Source organism: Neltuma alba, unplaced genomic scaffold (genome assembly GCF_004799145.2).
Source record: "Neltuma alba isolate B1F8T4 unplaced genomic scaffold, ASM479914v2 tig00010610_pilon, whole genome shotgun sequence".
NCBI lineage: Eukaryota > Viridiplantae > Streptophyta > Magnoliopsida > Fabales > Fabaceae > Neltuma > Neltuma alba.
Window position 1 is genome coordinate 641,742 of NW_021635468.1, and position 21,144 is coordinate 662,885.

General features: G+C 35.0%; 1 long non-coding RNA gene and 1 other non-coding gene across 2 annotated transcripts; one reads left to right on the forward strand and one right to left on the reverse strand.

The window, feature by feature from the left end:
- Nucleotides 1–8,879: 8,879 nt before the first annotated feature.
- LOC114757547 (uncharacterized) lies at nt 8,880–10,588 on the reverse strand. The gene is made up of 2 exons (XR_003741573.1): nt 10,538–10,588; nt 8,880–8,989 (listed from the first exon to the last, which is right to left on the reverse strand). It is a non-coding gene; the product is annotated as an uncharacterized LOC114757547 (long non-coding RNA).
- Nucleotides 10,589–17,327: 6,739 nt separating this feature from the next.
- On the forward strand, nt 17,328–17,434 carry LOC114757587 (small nucleolar RNA R71). Its single transcript, XR_003741585.1, has one exon. It is a non-coding gene; the product is annotated as a small nucleolar RNA R71 (small nucleolar RNA).
- Nucleotides 17,435–21,144: the final 3,710 nt, after the last annotated feature.

A 21,144-nucleotide genomic window follows, 5' to 3' on the forward strand; every position in this document is an offset into this window, starting at 1 on the left:
TACGACTGAAACTTTGTTCCGTAATGTGATAGCTTTAGAACAGTGTCATTATCCTTATGCATCGTATTTTACTGACTATGCTTGTGTATTAGATAGCCTAGTCAACACAAATAAAGATGCTGAGGTTCTCACTCATAAAAAGATAATCCAAAACTGGTTAGGTGATGCCAACGAGGTTACTACATTATTTAACGGTCTTTGGAAAAATATAGTTCAAGCCAATTTCAATGTTGAATACAGTGACATTTGCAGACGGTTGAATAAGTTTTATCAAGATCCTTGCCACAAGAGAAAGGCAACTTTGAGGAGAGACTACTGCAAAACACCGTGGCAAACCTTGGCTTCTGTTGCTGCAATCATACTGCTCATTCTCACCATCATTCAAACCATATGTTCGATGAGCCAAGTAGTACGAAAGTAGCAGCCAAGATATGAAGCTTGATATATTTTAGTGTTCTGTCCTTGAAAATTTATGTTCTCTTGCTCATTTCATTCAGCCTTTACAGCTGCACCATGTGTAAAATAATAATGATAACTGTAATCTTTGTTCTTCATTTTCTTTATTACGTGCGCACTTTTGTGTGGCAGCTGCATAAGTTTGAAGCTTTGACTATATTATTTCTTCCTTTTAACTTTATTTTTTTAACAAAGAAAACACTTTTGCATTGAAGGACTTATAAAAGATAGATAAAGATTTCTTTTTTTTCCCGTAGAGATATGTAATGTTTAAATGACTGATAACCGTGGGTATATTATCTCTACCTCAAAAGTTTAAAATTACAGCAAATTTGTCTCATACAATTACGTTGACCCCTAAAATAGTGACATTGATGACCCTTAATATTTTTAATCGTAAGAGGCAATGTTGTTGAAATTGCAGAATAAATTTATACTCGAGAGAACTTTTAGGTGCTCAACTCTCATAAGTAAAAACTTTCGAAACAAATTTACATATAAACTCAATTTCAAATTCTGAATACATTGATATCTACCAAAGGTTGAATGATTATTGTGAAGATCCTTGACACAAGATGGAGATAACTCTAACATGTGATTATTGCAACACTCCTTGGCATACTGTGACATCTATTGCTAGCTAGAATATTAATCCTTCTCAGCATGCATTAAACCTGCCCCCATTTTTTTTTTAAAGAAGGTTCGAAGGTGCCAAACAGCAACCTCGAGGAAGCAAGAAGGAAGAAATGTATGCTGATTTATAGCCCAGTCACCGCTCACTAACTCTGAAACTAACAAAATTTGTCCTAAAGAAATTAAACAACGTAACATCATCTTGTTGATGGTGAGTGCCACATATGACGTGGCTATCATGTAGCACTTTGGTCGCCACCTTGGATGTCAACTTAGAAGTCTTGTGAGTTGCCGCATGAAACGCCACTTGAACTCTGTCAAACAGAGCCTCGTATGAAACTTAACAGATATATTATTTTAGTCAAAGCTGATAAGTTACCAAACACATTTTTTCTTTCTTTCAAGATAATTTGCACATATAACATTATTGTTTTTCTTAAAGTCATGTTCACATTATTGTTAACATTTAAATAAGATGTAATGTTATAAAACTTTTAATGTTCAAAATATTGATATTGATGATTAGGGGGCTCATTCGAAAGCCTAATTTGATAATATAATTAGCTTCTAAAATACCAAAGAAGCATGGATGGAGGAGACATCCTTTACACTGTATTTGGATGGGGGAAAATTAGGGAGGAAAGCTCTCAAAAATAGTACTCATCTTGTCCTTAATATAAGACCTACTTAACTAATTTGAGTAGATTAAGAACATTAATCATTGTTAAAAAAAAACCAGACCGGACCGTTCAGTTCAGACCAGAAACTGTTGAACCGGCCCCTTGTTTGATCTGGTTCAATGCTTGAACCGGAGGAAAAGTAACTTGGAGCGACCTGTTCTGAACTGATAATAACTTGGTAACCTGTTGGATTGTGCAGGTTACTTGGGTTATTTTTTAAGACTTCTCATATGCAAGAAATGGTTCCATTTTTCTCAAAAAATGAATTCAAGGGTTCAATACTTTTGCCTCTGGCTTCGGCCTTCATTGTGAGCAGTAGGAAAAAATGATTGGAGAAGAATACCGTAGAAGAAGAAAAACAGGGAATAAAAGAGCGATGAACGGAAAATAGAAGATGAAAGAAGAAAAAAAGAGTGAAAGCTATAAAACCTACCGTCAAGCGCACATAATGAATGTCATGCAAGGATGAGACTTGAGAGAAATCGATGGTGAAGAGAGATATAGCCATACAAGGAGGGGTGAAGACGAAAGATGAGTGAAAACTTGTTAAATTCAAAATGCATATTTACAGCTTTTTTACCCGGATACTATAAACAGTAAAAGATATTACTGAAATGCTACATGGTGGGAAGTATTTCCCGAAATACGTCACTGAAAGTTGTTGAGGGTGAGAACAACTTTAAATTTTTGAAGAAGTCATTCACTCCAAGAACGACTTTAGGGATGTGGCATTTTTTAATTACAAAAATTGGAAGTCATTCACCGAGTGAACGACTTAAGTTTTGTCCTCATTCAAAAAGTGCTCCAGCGTGCCTTCCTCTGATATTTCCATCACTTTTACTATAGCTTAGTCAAATCAATCTATAAGCTTCGCCATGCATTGTTTGTTTGGTTCTCTCAGCTCGTGAAGGCATAATGTAAAGCTGAAACTTGAAGTGATAGAAGAAGAAAAAGGATCTATGGGAGTAATAAGTGCATGGTTCATATAATTGTTGAATGGTCTATATAATTGTTGCATGCTCTGATTTTTTTTTTTTCTTGTGGTTGCTTTCTTTCCTCAGTCCACTCTTTCCTCTTCCTCAGTGCATTCTTCCTCTTCGATAGATATTGGACATTTCTTCTTCTTTCTTAGTTGTTTCCTTCCTCTTCCAGTTAGATATTGGTGGTGTGTGCTGTATTATGGTGTACTGCATTTTACTTGCCAGCTTGAAGGTTGATTATTGATCTCATTAAGGTACATTCTCTTACTTAATTTCTTTTTTAATTTTTATAGCGAAGTTAGTATATTTAGTCATGAATTTTTTGACACGTTGAGTTTGTTATTAAAGATGAACACATGTTGCTAATTTTCTTATAATAAAGAACAGAGTAGTACTAGTTAAGCATATTATATTATATAATTGTATTCATGGTCGATATAACAACCTAAAAAGACACTGACTCTAATGTATTAAATGGATCTGCAATAACTTTTATGAAAATGCAAAGAGGGCATACCTTTAACCAGAAGAAAAAAATATATATCCATCAATGTAAAACTCCTTTTCTAATACTTACCAAACTCAATATAAAGCCACTACTATGGTAGAAAAGGAAAATTGTTACAACAAACTACCATAGTGGAAAGGGATTTGCACATATTCAAAAACTGACATTTAAACTTAGGCCAAACTCAAACTTTGTTGCATGCAACCGAAAATCAATCGTTTCATTCATTCAAATCTATTTGATTCATTCATTTCATTGGGCCCCTGAGTCTCTAACTCAGGTAACAAGGAATCATAAAAAAGCCCAACCAGCTTTCCACACAACACAACTAAAGGTTTTATAAAACATCAAATAGAATGGCCTCCGGCCAACAAAATAAGGAGATAACACTTCCTCCAGTTTACAATAAGGCCATGTAATCAAGACATTTCAAAAGAAACCCTCTATGAGGCAATATACAACCAGCCATACATATACATGGGCTAGAGGCATTACAGCTTAACCAAGCTTAACCTCCGCATCCCTCCCGAACGGCGTACATCTTGAACCTTTACCTGAAAACATAAAAACCACGAGGTAAGACTAAAGTCCCAATAACCAACCTTTCCAATTTAGCGTACAAACTAATAGGTACTCGTAAGGTGTCAAGTGGGACAATTAATAAGTAATAATATAAACAATAGCCACAACCATCATGTTAAGTTATTGAAGCTTCGCGTGAAAATTGGAACCACTTCATTTGATTTGAAAATTCATAACTAATTCTAAAAAAATCAAAATGAGGTGGTTCCAATTTTCACATGAAACTTGCTAACAGTTTTTTAGAGGAAAAATACTCATTAGATTCAATTCTAGCCAAAGTAGCACTAGAAAATTCGACAAAGTGCACTATTCATATGGTCAAATTTTGAATTTCTAGTATTTTAGCCTAACTTTAGAAGGGCATAACTTTTAGCACAAAACTCCAATTTTAGTGATCTACCACTTGTTTTAAAGCTAAAAATGAGCTCAATAAGATTGCAAGGTCCAAATCAAAATTCATCCATTTGCTCATTATTTTATGTGGCACAAATTTAACTTTATTTAGGGTCTTTCTATCCCCCCTTTACCATTTCCTTGAATTTATTTCTCTTTTTCCTCTTTCCACATCCTTTTGAAATTGCACCATTCAATATCTCAGCACTTGAACATGTCATACAAATATAATTTACAACATATTATCATCCATAATTCATCCCAAATGTAACACAAATTCATTAGGCATTACATACTCTTTCAAAACAACATAATATTCACAATATCCTTTCATCCTAGTACCAATTCCTTGTCTTGATTCGTGGATGAGCCATTCCCTATTTGAGACATAATTTAACATAGGAGGAATAAAATTTCATAGAAATCTCAGTAGCATTTGAATTACAATTATCATGCAAATCAAGCAAGTTACAATATGACATGTTATAAACTTCAAGATGTCCTCAAGCCACATGAAATCATATCCAACAATATGCCAGCAGAGGAACATTAACACTTCCACACTAACACAATTCAATGCATTTGGCCAAAGCATAAGCCAAGGGTACCCAACCAACCAAGATCATCACACAAGTTCCTCAATTCAAGCAAACAACAAATCACATTAAACAAGCAAGATAAACAATCAAATTATAATTCAAAGCTACCTTTTATTACTTGTCTGATTCGGTCACCTCAAGGGGCAATGATCCTTCTTGACTCCTCCTCACCAAGCCTATTAAATCAAGCATAAATATAGGCCACATTAACCATTAAACAACACAAAGCAAAGCTTTAACTTTAATCAAACATTTTCCTCCTTTTTCATTAATTTTTAACAAAATGATTTCTCCTTTAGAATCAATAATCTCATGACTCATTCCTACATAATTTTTCATGAGGACTCCAAATATGAAATCAGATTTTTAAAAATCAAACTTCTTCCCCTTCAAGTTGAGTTTGCCGAATATGGGGTATATACTTCCAAAAATTTCATTTTTGATTCCAATGATTTTAAACACTTTCCAATAGTATATCCTTACACAAAAACACATTTTAAACCTATTGGAATCATCAAATCAATGCAAAATAAACTCCTTTAGTAAGAACACCCCTTGGCTGAAATACACATATAGGACCCTAGGTGGATTTTCTTCCAAATATCAATCCATACACCACTTAATCATGCTTATTCCACTTGGTATTTAAGGTTTCTATCCTTTCCTAAACATTACATGATCTAGCAAAAATTTGGCAGAACGACAGCATGAAATCTTCAAGCCAAAACCCTTACTAAACAAGCTTAAAACTTAGGGATAGGGATGCTTGAACATACCTTGATGTTTCCCTAGTAAAAGCTAGATGATTCCTTGCTCAAAATCCTCTAAGTTTTGGTCTCTCTTGGTTTGGAATTGCAGTGACAGCACCTCCCCTCTTTTTCCATTTTTTTTTTTGGTATTTTAGGGAGGGTTATTTATAGACCAACCAAGCTGCCTTTTCCTCTAATTTTTGGACGTCTAAATGGCTGAAAATGAGGTGAGTTGGCAGCCATCAAGTGCATCATAACACCAGATTTAACCAAGTGTCCAAACTCTAGATTTTTCCAAGCATTATCTCTGAATTTTGCATTTTATTTAATTAAAATTAGTGCTGTCCAGTAGCTGCATGAAATTGGACTTGAATTAGGCCTAATTTGGGCCTCTCAAATGGTCTAGGCTGGCCCAAAAAGATGGCCCACAAACCAAATTAAAATCCCACTACTATTCATGAGTAAAATTTCATAATTTTTCCAGACCTTCAAAAATTTATTTCTCTCCATGATAATTTACCTCTTAATATGAGAACATGATCTAGAAATTTTCAGAATTTTTTTGTCACCTCTAGGTATTTATTTTGAATTGTCTTCGATTAGGCCTCTATCAGTGTCACTGCGGGAAAATAAATTCCCTGAAATTAATTACTGAACTTCCAAGACCTAATTTTATAAATTCAAACAAATATTTAGATGATTTGTCCATAATTTTTTCAAAATTATTGAGGCCTCTAAATAATTAAAATAATTATTTTCCTATGATTTTTTTTCATATTTTCCCGAAAACCTCCGTTTACAGGAAATTCTGTAATAATTTATTTTCATAATAATTCCACCTTTCGGGCCTCAATCGAGGTTCCAAAACCTCTAACGTATACTTTTACCATTTTTTTGGGAATTTCTAAAATTTTTCTAAAATTTTTCCATTTTGCCCTTCCTAAACCGATAATTATGAAAATACCAGCCTGGACCTTATCGGGGTTTCACATCAAAAGTTGTTTCGCTTCCCCGTCTAGTTTCTACATTGGCCCTCATCCCAAATTTTAATCCTCTATGTCCAAGTGAAAATTCTCGGGATGTGACACATAACATGACATTAGGGCTGTTCACACAAGCCCATCCCGATAAACAAGGACGGGATGAAATTTCCATCTTCTATCCCGTCTCACTTCAAGGCTGTCTCGATATTGTTAGAACTGGGACAGGACGGGATGTCCCGCTCCAAATTTCTCTGACAAACAATTGTAATTTTAAATTCTAAAATTATTTTATCTTTTGTCTTCATATAAAGATGTCATTTGTCTCAAAAAATTATCAACTTGAGATTTGTGGTTTGTGTTGCTTGTTATGTCTTCCTAGTTAGCGAATCTTGTATGTTGTCCATGCAATAACGTAAAGAATCCAAGACTTGTCTACAAATCATGAAAATGATACATACATTTTGATTTATTTTTTAAAAAAATTATAACAAACATAAAATTATATTTTAACGTAACTAATTAATCATGAAATTTTATGTGGACTTAACAAATTTACTTGTTATAATATACTACCTTAGAGCCTTATATTACAAAGTGAATCTTATAATAAAGAGCAAGGAGTGAAAGTAGTATATAATTGAAGCCAATGATGCATCTAAAGATTATCTAATTTATCAACAAAATAATTTGACAGTTTGCACTAACTGAATCCAAATAATTAAATTAAGGAGCATCAAGAGAAAGTATATTTTTCATTATTTAGACTAGAAGCACCCTCCAACTATAGCGACTGATATCTTTTATAGTATAGAGGGTTAAAGATAAACCTCTTTCAATTAAATCTACTCTATACATACAAAGATTATGAATCAAACCGACCAATCATTCATTTATTCAAGAGATGAAAATTCGTGTCGCTGACGTCAATCTAAGATAGTAGGAAATGTTTATTTTGAGAGCGCATAAACACACACACACACACACATTCAAGGTACCAAATTTCCGCCATAACATTCCGAATTCATAATTATTTAAGCCAGCATATATACTACCACTACCAAAAAAAAAATGACTTTTAGCGGCGATTTTTATAAAAGCCACCTCTGAAAGTTTTTGGCAATGACTTGTCGCCACTGAAAAGTCATTGTTGTAGCAACAATGACTGAAAACGTTCAGCGGCGACAAAAAAAGTCGCCATTGAAAGACACTTTTAGCGGAAACTTTTATAAGTTTCAACAACAACATTTGTCGCCACTAAAAGTTACTTTGGTAGTGACTGGTGACAAGATGTCACCGCCAAAAGTGACTTTTAGCGGTGACTTTTTTGTCACCATGAAAAGTGATGCTGAAGAAAAACTAGCTTTATTGATGCCACATTATCATTGTCGGTTGTCATGTCATCGTCGCCACCTCCACATCATTGCCACATCACCACTCTCATGCCACGTCACTCCTCTCCACCACCTCACCGCCCAAATATTTTCACCTTAAATGTGTCTTCTTCAAGGGCTCGAACTTGTGGCCACTTTCTTTTGTGTCCAATCTTCTTGCTGTTGAGCTAGATTGAATTTGCTTATTACTATTCTGAAATAAAATATGTATTATCATATTATATTGTCAGCAGTGACATTAGAAAGTCACCATTGAAAGTCAGAGCTTCAACAGTGACTCTCTAAAGTCGCCGGTAAAAGTCTAAGGCTGAATGGAGAACCGAAAGACTTTCAGCGGTAACACTAGAATGTCACCACTGAAAACGGCGACCCTAGAAAATCGCCACTAAAAGTGAGCCTTTAGTAGTAATGGTAGAGTTTTCTATTTAATCTCGAACCATTAAAAGCTAGGTTTCATCTTGGGAAAGACAATTTTTTTTTTTTACAACTCCCAAACACAAGGTCTAATCCTGTTCAAGGAATGAGATTTTTTGAAAAGTTTTAAACTTTTTAAAAAATTCACTTTCAAAGTAACCTGTCTAGTGGTTCAAGTGCCCAATTTAACCCTTTTACAAAAATGTTAAAAAAAAACCGTGTAAGACCCATGGTTTGTATTCAACCATCGACCACATTCTTTTTTCATCCAGCCATTTGAATCCTATATTAAGTCAACTATAACCAATAGGGTTTAACATTCAATACCCTGGTTATTGGCTCATACAATGGGGTACATATACAGATACACATACGTTTAGGCAAAATAATAAGTATATATCAAATTATTGACCATTTCCTTCAACAGCAGTTATTATAGTTTTTTTGCCCTTAGCGAACTCCTTATGGAAAAATATTTACATATCAAAATAAATATACATTATATCTTCACCCCAAAATAAGATGCATTTTAAGCAAAATATATATAAAAGATCTTCAGCTTCCTGTACCTTTAAGCTCTACCAATCACTACTCTCTTGCCCTTAGAAGTACTTGCTCTTGCTGTATTACATGAAAGAAGGAGTAAGATTCTAGAGAATCCCAGTAGTGACAAACTTCCTTTATGTAATCATTCAAGATCACAAACAACATGCTACATAGGGTAAAGAGAACAACACCTTGCATCTAAATATAATCAATGATGCACATACACCAGACACCCATATAGCTAGTCGCTATCTATCATGCCCATATTCCAAAATAAATGGAAACCAGCACATATTGTCATGACAAATATTATCATGCAAAGGCAACTCACATATTGTCATGCACAATCAGCATAAAGGCACATCCAAGCATGTGACAATCAATGCACAATCATATTAAAGAAAAAGAGTTACTACCTTTTGTTTCCTTCTTGGCTCGTTTCTTAATGGACTTGACCAAGTATCAAATCCTATAAATTATATAGGTAAGGGCAGATTAATATTTATATATATATAGATCATTTATTCCTAGTCTTCAAAAAATAAATCAACAACCTTGAATATTCAACTTCCTTAAAATTTGTAGTAGCAACAGCATTTCTTTCATACTTTTATAAAATTCCAGCTTCATCCACATCATCCTATCCCCAGTTTTAATGTCCCTTAGTTTAAAATTACATTTCCTCTTGAAACTTCCTTGACTGAAAATACTTCCCCATTTATACATAATTAAGTCATTGCCAGGTGATTTAGTTTCAGCTACCATATCCCAACATTAACATCATAGCCACTATCACATCCCTCTATTTCACAATATATGCATATCTTTTGCCCCTCTAAAATTCTTATTTTACTGTAGTAAAATTTAATCACTGTTCACAGTAAGGCTGATCCACTAACTAGAATAATATTCAGCATTTGAGAACACAAAACAATAAACTCCAAATCAAATTTTGGTTCCTAAATTCAACAATTCCTCCTCTTATTAAAATTCCAGATTTAAAGGAAAATCACTTTCCAATCTATGTAGCATTCAAAAATTCAAACTCATTTTGCCCCTTTCCTATCCAGAGGTTAAAACCATTTAACCAAAACAAAACAATAACAACTCCCTTTTCCATTAAACCTCACGGCCTTCGCTCCAAAATATCATGTAGCATCATTTAATCTTCATAATCATACTATTTACTTTTCATTCGCCTTTCAAATATGGAACCCATGCTGTCAGCATAAAACAATAGAGGTCTTGGGTTCAAAAACGTCTTTGAAAATGTCATTAAAATAGAACCAGCCCAAATGCAATTTCATGTATATGTGGGTCATAAAATCTCTATTCAATTCCATCAACATTCAACATTATACCCAAAGAAAAGAAGAGTCTAAAGCTAACTCCCTGAATCACCTATCCCCTGTTTTGAAAATCAGGAGCTAAAGAAAAATCAACATAAACAGTAGCCTATAAATACAGGAACACTCTCACACAACTCCCAATTTATGCTTCGATCAAAGCTTTCATGCAATTCTTAGATTTCTCTCCCTGGAGCTGGATTTTCATTTGCTTCTTTCACTCCCATATAATCCTACTCAAAGAAAACAAGGATAGAGGGAGGCTTGAAGGACTCACCTTAGTCAGAAAGCACGCTTACATGCAAGAAAAACACCTCTGATTCTTTCTTTGGTAGTTTGTGATGGCTCGTCTTTCTCTCCCCCTTTCAAGATTTCTCAGCTTAAAGAATGAACTGTTAGTCGCTTTAGGTCCACTTCAAAAATTAACCGAATTAGTGCAGTACAATGCACGATCCGGGTCATATTCACTTTAGGGAGCCTCTAAAAAAAAGTCCTAAGTAACTAAGTATGTAAAAGATAAAGAATTGACTTGAAAAGGGATTGATTTTCTTTTTAACTAACTAAATGGAAAAATTTAAAAGGATGCAAAATGAGTAAGGAATTTTTGGATTTTTAGTTTATAAAATGAATTGAATGAAATAAACAAAGAGAATTAACAAGTGATAACAAATGGAATCGCAATCCTCTAGCACAATAATTTAGGCTATCGTTACTTCAATTAATTTGAGAGTTAGCTAAATTCAAAAGACTCCAAGGCCACCCCTTGGAGTCAGTTTAATTGGAATAATCAACACTAAGCCACCTTGTATATTAATTACTCACAATTAAATTATTTTTGCACAATTAGCTAAAGAGAATCAAAGAAATGCATTCAGACTCATAATCCAATAACCAAGCTACTTTGAATTTCCCCAAAATATTCTCAATAATCTCAATACATTGACTGCCACCACAAAATGTAATTGGAATTAAAGATACTAACAGCCTAAAGTTAAAATGCAATTTGAAGACTCATAAACAATATCCAATTTTCAACATATAAAGATAAAACCATTACAGCACATCCAAACATTAATAATCTCTTCCTAAGATCCAAGAATCATTAATACAATGTGAGGAATGAAAAATTAAAAAGCTGAATCTTGCCTTCAAAGCTTCAAGTTCAAGCCATCACCACTGCTCTAGAGGATCATGAAATTCAATCACGGTTTGCCACGAGGAATGCCACAATCAACATTTCACTTTCAATCACCTTATCGATCAAGAGGTAATCGATAATGACTCAAATAATTGGTAAAATCTCTTGAACTCACTCACTGGAATGCTTTTTGGTTTATCGATCATGTATTCGATTATCAATTTATCGATAATATGATCGATCATCAACACGTCCCTCTACATTATTTCTTCAAGTCTTTTTGAACTGTTTTCATATCACTTGTTCGATCAAACCTTTATTGATCAAGTGTTAGATTATTATTGTGCTTAAAAGTTGTTTTCCACGATAACTTGAAATTATCAATGAGCTGTTTGATCAAGCAGTTACCGATCATCTATTCGATCAATGCATCACTTCATCACGCAAATTGTTCTTCATGATAATCTTTCATAAAGCATATTTTCATTTTATATTCAAGCTTTTTTCAGCCTTCTTTAATCATATTATTCTCTTTTGAAAAGATATGAAGGCATATAAGTTTGGAAAAAAAAAACCTTGCATAGAACTCAGAAGTACTTCCCTTGTTACAATCACTTTGTTTGTATTTCACCATTTATTGGTCATTTGTTTTATTATTGTATGATCCATAATAAACTCAATAAATGCATACATCTGTTAAATGTACTTCTTTATAGTTAATCAATAATATGATCGATCAAGAGATTATCGATCAAGACATCAATCAAGTAAGTTCATTTTACTTTCTGAATATCTGATGATTGATTCTATGTTTTTCAACTGTTGTATCAATATCAAGAATAATTATTTCTTCACTTGTTCATTTATATTTACTTGAAGAAGAAAAACTTACTTGTGCAAAAGGACTTTTGCAGATTATGAAGCATAACAGCTATATTAGAGCTTAACCTATTATGTCAGAAGCATTTCTTAAAAGCAACCATTGTAATTGCTGAACACACGCAAGCGATCGTCTAACAGCTAAAAGCTCTTATGTCTAACAGATAACTAAAATTCTCCAACTATAAAAGGTGTGAAGAGCATTGAATCAAGTATTGAATACATCAAGCTACCGTCTGTAAAAATTAACTTTCGCATTCAATACTCTATTTTTCATTTCTGAGCATCAGTATTCATCATATATATATGCTGTGAGAGACTTTGTAACTCTTTTTACTCAATTTTGTGAGAAACTCAAGAATGTGGACTCTTGAGGGGATTGTAACCTTACGGGTAGTAAGGGGGAGTGATTAAGAGTGACTCAATTACTGTACTGAGGCACCAAGAGCCTATTCAATCTTCGGGATTTGGTAGAAATCTCAGAGATGCTTTGAGGACTGGATGGAGGTCAAGTGGTTAAGACCGAACTAGTATAAACTCCAGTGTCATTCTTCTTCAGCGAAATCTTTCCAAACTTATCTCTACAGTTTTATCTGTTCTCCCCCCTCTTGGATGAAACTGCCACCAACAGTGATCAGGGGGACTTGAAGGGTTGTAATGTTGGAAAGCAAGGCCAACTGGATGAAATAAACTAACAAGTGAAATGCATGAGTAGTAAAATATCAACTCGAAATGAGCTAAAGTACAATCATGAAAGGACACCAATATGTAGATTTTTAAACTTTGAAATAGAAATCCTTGCTCTTCAAAGCACCATAGGATGCCTTATTTGAAATTTTATTCTTTTGTTGTAACTTATTTTCTTTTTCCACGACTTTCTTCCTTTAGCTTTTTCTATACATTTTCTTCTCTTTATTGCCTTTTTCTATTTCTTTTTTTTTTTGTATTGGTATCCAAACCCAAGAAGGCGAAGATATAAATATTAATGATTTACTTTTCAAAATGAAAAACCAAACCTAACTCATGCAAAACACTTGCTAAAAAGCAATGAGTGAAATAAAAGTGAAGGCTCAAAGGGCTGAACAAGAGTTAAATGAAGTAGCTTGTGTTTAGGTAAAGGGTTTAGAAATGAATGCCTCTATCACCCCCACAAATCTAGGTATCAATACAGCTTTGAAAAAGAATCTAGACAAGTTCTGGAGGTTAACCAAAATTATATGAAAATTACACAAGATGAGAAAGAATGTACAGCTCAAAAATCCTTCCATCAAGGTTTTCTCCAAGATGTTTCCTCCTTAAGAATCAAGCTATGAACCAAGGTTAATAACACTGCGTCAAAGGCATTCTATATGCTAACCAACTAAGAATAGGAATCACTCAAATCAAATGCAATCAAACTCAGCCATGCAACATTCACAAGTATTGTGCAAAAGGATTTTAAAAGAGATGCCCAAGGATTACAAAAGTCAAGTCAGCAATAGAGAAAATAGCCAATAGCCCATATAGCAATGTAGAACACTGAGGCGATTGAAAAGAGGAGGACACAGAAACTAGCCGCAAAATTTCCAAGCAAGAATCACTCTTAAATCATGCGATGTAATTTAGAAATCAATCAATAAGGCAAAGAAGAGAGCAATTATAGTAGCAATACTTAGAAAACAAGAGCAAATCCAAAGGTTTTTTTTTTTTTTAAATTCAGCTCAACTCAACAACAATCCCTCCCCACACTTAGTCAATACATTGTTCTTAATGTAAGAAAAACAACATTATCTTAGCCTAAACTCTCAGGTGAAATAGAAGTTGTGAAGTCTGATTTGAAATCGAAGCACAACACATCACTATTACAAAGAGGAGAGAAGGGAGAGATAGGATAAGATAATGTGAAATGAAAATGGACAAGTATAAATCAAGTGATCAAAACAGATGGCAAGAGTAGACAAAACAAACAACTGCTAAATAGAAATGAACAGTTACAACGACAACTATTGGAGAAGTTCCCTCCCCCACACTTACTCTTAACTATCTCAGAAAACAGATATCACCAATAATACAACAAAAACTAAAGGAGTAGGGTGGAAGGGAAAACTATGTGATTAGGAGGGTCTTTGATTCTCATGGTAGTGCTTCAGTAGATGGCCATTGACTTGTGAAGTTATACCGGTCTTCTCATCTATGAGCTCTACTATGCCAAAGGGGTATACTTTAGTAACTCTAAATGAACCTTCCCACTTGGTGACAAACTTCCCTCTCATCAACTTCAACTGGGCTTTAAACTTTAGAACCTTGTCACCTTCATGAAACTGCTTCCTCAGAATCTATTTGTCATGAATCATTTTCAGCTTTTTGTTGTAGATTCTAGCATTGTCATAGGACTCAAGTCTCATTTCTTCAAGCTCTTGGAGTTGCATCTTTAGATTAACAAGTAAAGATTTGAGATCTACATCACATGCCTTGATTGCCCAATAAGATTTGTGCTCGATCTCTATAGGTAGATGGCAAGTCTCGCCTTAGAGCAAACAGAAGGGAGACATGCCTATAAGGGTCTTGTAGGTAGTTTTGTAAGCTTAGAGAGATTCTTTAAGCCTTTCACTCCAATCCTTACAGGATGGTTTCATTATCTTCTCAAGTATTCGCTTCACTTCCCGGTTAGAGACTTTAACTAACCCATTTGTTTGAGGGTGATAAGGGGTGGCAAGCTTGTGATTGACTCCATGTTTAGCCAATAGAGACTTAATGGTGTTGTTGTAGAAGTGTGTTCCTTAGTCATTGATGATTGCTCTTAGAATACCATACCTACAAAAAATATGCGAATGTAAAAACTCAGCAACCGTAGAAGCATCATCTTTCCTAGTTGGTACTGCCTCTACCCATGGAGATACATAATCCACTGCAAGTAATATGTATGAAAACCTAAAAGACGGAGGGAACAGACCCATAAAGTCTATGCCCCACACATCAAAGATTTCACGAAAATGCATAGGTCTCAGAAGCATCTCATGCTTCCTACCCAAATTCCCAAATCTTTAACACTTATCACAAGACTTGTAGAAAGAATAAGCATCTTTAAATAGAGAAGGCTAGGAAAAGCCATACTCTAAAACCCTCCTAGCAGTCCTATCAACACTAAAATGCCCCATAAAAGATAAAGAATGTACAAAGGTAAGTATAGAATGGATCTCATTGTTCAGAACACAGCATTTGATAATTTCGTCACTACATTCCTTCCACAGGATTGGAACATCCTAGATATAGTCTCCCTCTTTAGCCTATCAATATGAAATTTAGACATAGAAGGAGGCATAAGGTCAGTGACAAGATAATTAACTATATTAGAGTACCAAGGCTCCTAAACAACCAAGACAAAAAGTGGAGAATCAGAAAATGAGTCGATAACAAGATCAGAAGAATCAACTCCCTGTGTGCCTTCAGGTAACCAACTAAGGTGGTCAACTATATGATTCTCTACTCCAGCTCTATCTCTAATCTTGATATCAAACTCCTATAGTAGCAAAGCCCATCTCAGCAGTCCAAGTTTAGACTGAGGCTTCTTAAATAGGTACCAAACCATTATATGATCTATAAAGACAACCACTCGAGGGTTTATTAGATACTGTCTAAACTTATCCAAAGCAAAAACAATAGCAAATAGTTCCTTCTCTGTAGTAGTGTGATTGACTTGAGTAGAATCAAGCGTCTTAGAGGCATATGCTATGACTCTAGACCGTTTCTCCTCCCTCTGTTCAAGCATAGCACCTATTGCAATGTTAGAAGCATCACAAGATAATTCAAAATGTAAATTCCAGTTAGGTGTAGTAAGAATAGGAGGTGAAACAAGCATAGATTTCAAAGTGTCAAAAGCATGTCTACACTTGTCATCAAATTTAAATTCAATATTCTTTTTTAACAAGGTAAAAAGAGGCAAGGCAACTTTACTAAAGTCCTTAATAAAGCACCGATAGAAACCTGCATGCCCTAAGAAATACCTCAAGTCTTTTAAACAAGCGGGATAAGGGAGGGATGAAATAACTTGAATTTTGGCTCTATCAACCTTGATCCCCTTTTAGGAGATGAGGTGACCTAAAACTATCCCTCTATCAAACCATGAAATGACACTTTTCAAAGTTCAAAACCAATTTCTTATCTATGCACCTCTTAAGAACCTGCTCTAGGCTATTCAAGCACTTATCAAAACTCTCACCGTAAATAGTAAAGTGATCCATAAAAACTTCCTTGTTCTGCTTTAGAAGATCGTTAAATATCGCTGTCATGCACCTTTGAAAGGTACCTAGAGCCTTACACAACCCAAATGGCATCCTTCGATAAGCAAAGGTACCAAAAGGGCATGTAAAAATAGTCTTGTCCTAATCTTCAGGAGCAATAGGTACTTGAAAATAGCTAAAAAAAACCGTCCAGAAAACAATAGTGAGACTTTCCTAAAATTCTCTCTAACATCTAATCTATAAAAGGTAATGGAAAGTGGTCCTTTCTTGTGTCATCATTTAACTTCCTATAATCTATACACACTCTCCAACCCTTTTGAACCCTAGCTGGAATCAGCTCGTCATTCTCATTTCTTACTACTGTGATACTGCTCTTCTTGGGTACTACTTGTACTGGACTTACCCACTCACTATCTGATATGGGATGGATTATCCCAGCACTCAACAACTTAGAAACTTCATTCTTAACCACATCCAAAATAAGAGAATTCAATCTCCCATGTGGTTGTCTAACTGCCTTGGACCCTTTCATTCAAATCAGGAGGTTGCACAACAGAAGGAACTAATTCTTTTACGTCAAGTACATTTAAAGCAAGTAGTATGTTCATGGTCTTGGGGAAGGAGATATAAGCTCAGCATGATGTATATGTCCTCCACTTCCCAACTCATTACCATTCTTAGATTACCTATAAAAAGGAGCAGTATCAATCTTATCAACATAAACATTAAGTAAATCACAAGGAAGAGTGTGATTAGAAGTAGTGTTGAGCATAGTCGCTGTTTGATCATTCAACCCATTCTAGAAAGCTTCCATTAGAACATATTTCTTCTGCTCATGATTTAGACAATTCCTCTACATGTCCTTGAATCTCTCCCAAGCTTCATAGAACAACTCATCTAGTTATTGCTCAAAAGAAAGTAGTTCACCTCTCAATGGAGCTTGCTTACCTTTTGGAATAAATCTTGCCTTGAATGTTGCCATGAGTTCATCCCAAGTTTTAATAGTGTTCTGGCAAGGAATTTGACCATGTTTTGGCCTTATGAGATAGAAACATAGGGAATAATCTTAACCTCAAGCATCTTTAGAGACTCCATTTTGCTTGAAGTTCTTACACACCTCCACAAGCTTGGTTAAATGTTCATTAGGATCATCATTAAATTTTCCTTCAAAAGTACCAATCATCCGTTATCCTTCAAAAGTACCAATCATCCCCAAGAGTTGAATCATGACAAGTTTGAGTTCAAAGTTTCTAGCTTGAATGTCTAGTGGCCGTATACTTGAGTGAAAAGTTTGTCCTTCCTTAGCCAAGTAATCTTCCAAAGTGTACAAGTCATTCTCGTCTTGTTCTGCTATGTTTTCCTAGTATTTAGTTTCAAGTGACGGTGGTAGAATTAGCCGAGGTTGCTGTCGAATCTTCAGTGTGATGTCAATTTCTTATTCAGAACTGGATTCTTCCTTTGTATCCTGTTCTAGAATAACTTCCAAGTTTCCTTACATGCATCAAGAGGCACCTCCAAAATCATATCAAAAGCAAAAGTATCAAACTTATCAAATGAAACTAAATAACTAAATATTACTACTCTACCTATAACTATCACTGCAAATACTAAAAGAAAAACTTAAGCGTAACCAATCACACAACAAGGACAATCAAATACAAACAATCTTTCCATTAGTCCCAGCCAATAACATTAAGAAATTGTTCATCGATTAGCTTAACCGCAAGCAAACGGGTTGCAAGTACTATAAAAAGTATCCTTCCCTCAAAGACTAAGGCTAGAAAAATTATAAATCATAATTGTGCTCTTGATTAAGTGAAATAATTGTTATAAATGAAGTTGTATAATGTACTTTGAAAACAAAGATTAAACTTGAAATATAATAAACTTGACTTTGAGGCAAATAAGGATCTAGGGTTATTTCTCATTATTGTACTTCATAAAACTTGATTAGTAACTTCTGATTTAGTGTTTAACAATAAGTTAGCCCAAGGTTCACAAATATTGATTAAGCTTTCTCAAGTCAAACCCAAGTTTTGCAATATTAGTAAAACTTCACAATCCCTTCTTTTGTTTAAAAAGATTACACTTTGAAAACCAAAGCCCTTTTTGGACAATACTAGGTCAATAGCTATATCTCTATTCTATCAAAAAATCATCCATTTAATAGGACAAATTTTCGGTCTAGCACATTTTTACCCCCAAGTTTAAAGATCGATTTAACTTTCTCAAACTTCAACCCATCAACAAATCATTCCAAATGGTGGCCAATCACAAGGAAGCATTATGCCCAAGATAAAAACAATATAACATTATCATTAACACTAAAGAGAGTTAAAAACAAGTCTTAATTGATACAATGGATCAAAATAACCCTGGAATGACTACTATGGTTTAGCAAAGAGCTACAAATACACATATTTCGCAGCCATTATAGAAACAAAGGAGAAGAGGGGAAGAAAAACAAGGAAAATAAAGGAAGAAGCTTCTAATCTCTTGCAACTTCAAGTCCAATGTTCCTGAGCTTCAAAACCACCAAACCCTAGTAGAGAACACCTCTAAATAAGCCCCAAAATTGAAGAATGTCCAAAAATCATGAGTTCCCCCCACTTATATGCCTTAATTTTTAAGTTACAATGTAAAATGCATAGCTATGAGGGGACAGATACCTTGATGGGTTTGCTTATCTATTGCAGTGGATTACACAGAGTGGGACGTTCTTATAAAGGGTTGGGTGCCGTGGTGGATATAGACATGTGCTGTGGCGCCTATTACAGAATGGCAAGCTTCTCAGGAAGGACTGAGTGTCGTGGTGGATATAGACAGGTGTTACAGTACCTTATATTGAAAGCCTTTCCTTCCTTTCTGTTGGAGACGCTACAATGGGTTACTTCAAGCGCTCCAGTGAATGATGCTTTTTCAGCCTCTCCCCCTTCAGTCTTCCATCTTTGCTCTCTTTAGGTCCTTGATCTTCCTTTGATCAACGAAAATTGGTTGAATCTTTCTCTTTCTCATTCATCTTCTGGCTCTTGCTATTTCCTGCATAAAGAATCTTAGAAGCATTGCACAAATAATCCCAATTATTAGCAGAAATCAAAGTTTATGTTTTCAAGTCATATTTTCTAGCTTTAAGGGAATAATCTTGCACAGTTAGCTTCCAAAACCAAGAAAAGAGTGTTAAAACAAGTTGAATTGGAAGGAATTTCAAGAGGTTATCATCAACCTACTTGATTTGTGGATTAAATATGGGAAAATGACATTGAGGTCCCATGGAGAACAAAATACATTAAATAGGTCCCCTGAAATCTGATAATTTTTTTAAAGTCCCAAAAGGACTTGGATGTAATTTTTAGAATCTTCAAATGACTTATTGCCCTTAGTCATGATTTCCCATTCGAAAATGCTGAGATTAAAAATTTGAAACCCTTTTTCTTATTCGACTGAAGAAACCGTCTAGCGCCTTCGTCCTGTCCAAAATCCTTCGTGTTGAGAATCCGGCCACAACCCACCGTGTTGGTTCAAATCTACCCACAACCCACCAAAAATCGTGACCAAAGTCCTTGAAAACATGTCGTGGTGGCTCTGTTTTGGTGGAGCGAAGTGAAGTGAAGTGGAGCGAAGTCCTGGTGTTTGAAACGAAGCGGAGCGAAGTGCTAGTGTCTCCGTTCATCAGTGTTTGAAGCAAAGCAGGGCTCGTCCTGGTGTTTGAAGCAAAGCGGGGCTCGTCCTGGTGTCTCCGTTCATCGGCGTTTGAAGCGAAGTGGAGGTCGTCGTTGTGGCTCTGTTCATCTTCATTTGAAGCGAAGTTGAGCTCGTCCTAGGGGCTCCGTTGATCGGCATCTGAAGTAAAGTGGAGGTCATCCTTGTGGCTATGCTCATTTGTATTTCAAGTGAAGTGGAGTCGTCCTGGTGGCTCCGTTGATCGGCGTTTCAAGCAGAGCTCCTATTCTCACAATTTGTTTTTGCAGACAGAGGCATTATCGAGACTGAAGAAGGTAAACGCATATGAATTAGGAAAGTAGAGCTTGTTTGTTGTTGCATTTGATCATTGCTCAATATTTGTATCAAATATCGCGGGATGCTTTTGATTATGCTTGGCCAATGTTTTTTTCCCCTTGACAATAAGATGGTATACGTATTGGAGCATGTTTAGAAGAATGATACATGATGAGGCATTAGCCTTTTAAGAATGATACATGATGAGATGAGCTATGAAATGCGTAAATGGTAAATAACTAGAATATGATAATATGGAAGAATCAGATTTGAGGTTGAATGATTGATGTGCCTTGTTTGGAGTTTGAAGTATTTGTCAAGATTGTTTGGTCTGTAATTGTTACTACTTTCCTTTTTAGGATTTCTATTATCATATTGATGATTGTGTCTGAATCATGCATGATGCATTTCATTTATTGTTGAAAAATTGAATCCTTTTATCACTGATTAAGCCTTTCATTTGTTGACATACCGAGAAACTTGTAAAAACCCCTCTTTTGAATCAATTTTCTTTTTTATATCTATGAAGCTTTGCATTTCTGCAAAAGTTTACTAGGAATTTAAGAAGAATTGAAGTTCAATGCACTGGTCTTGTTTTGCAGGATAAGAAGATGGGGAAGGATGCACAAAGAAGCAGTCATTTCTCTGGTT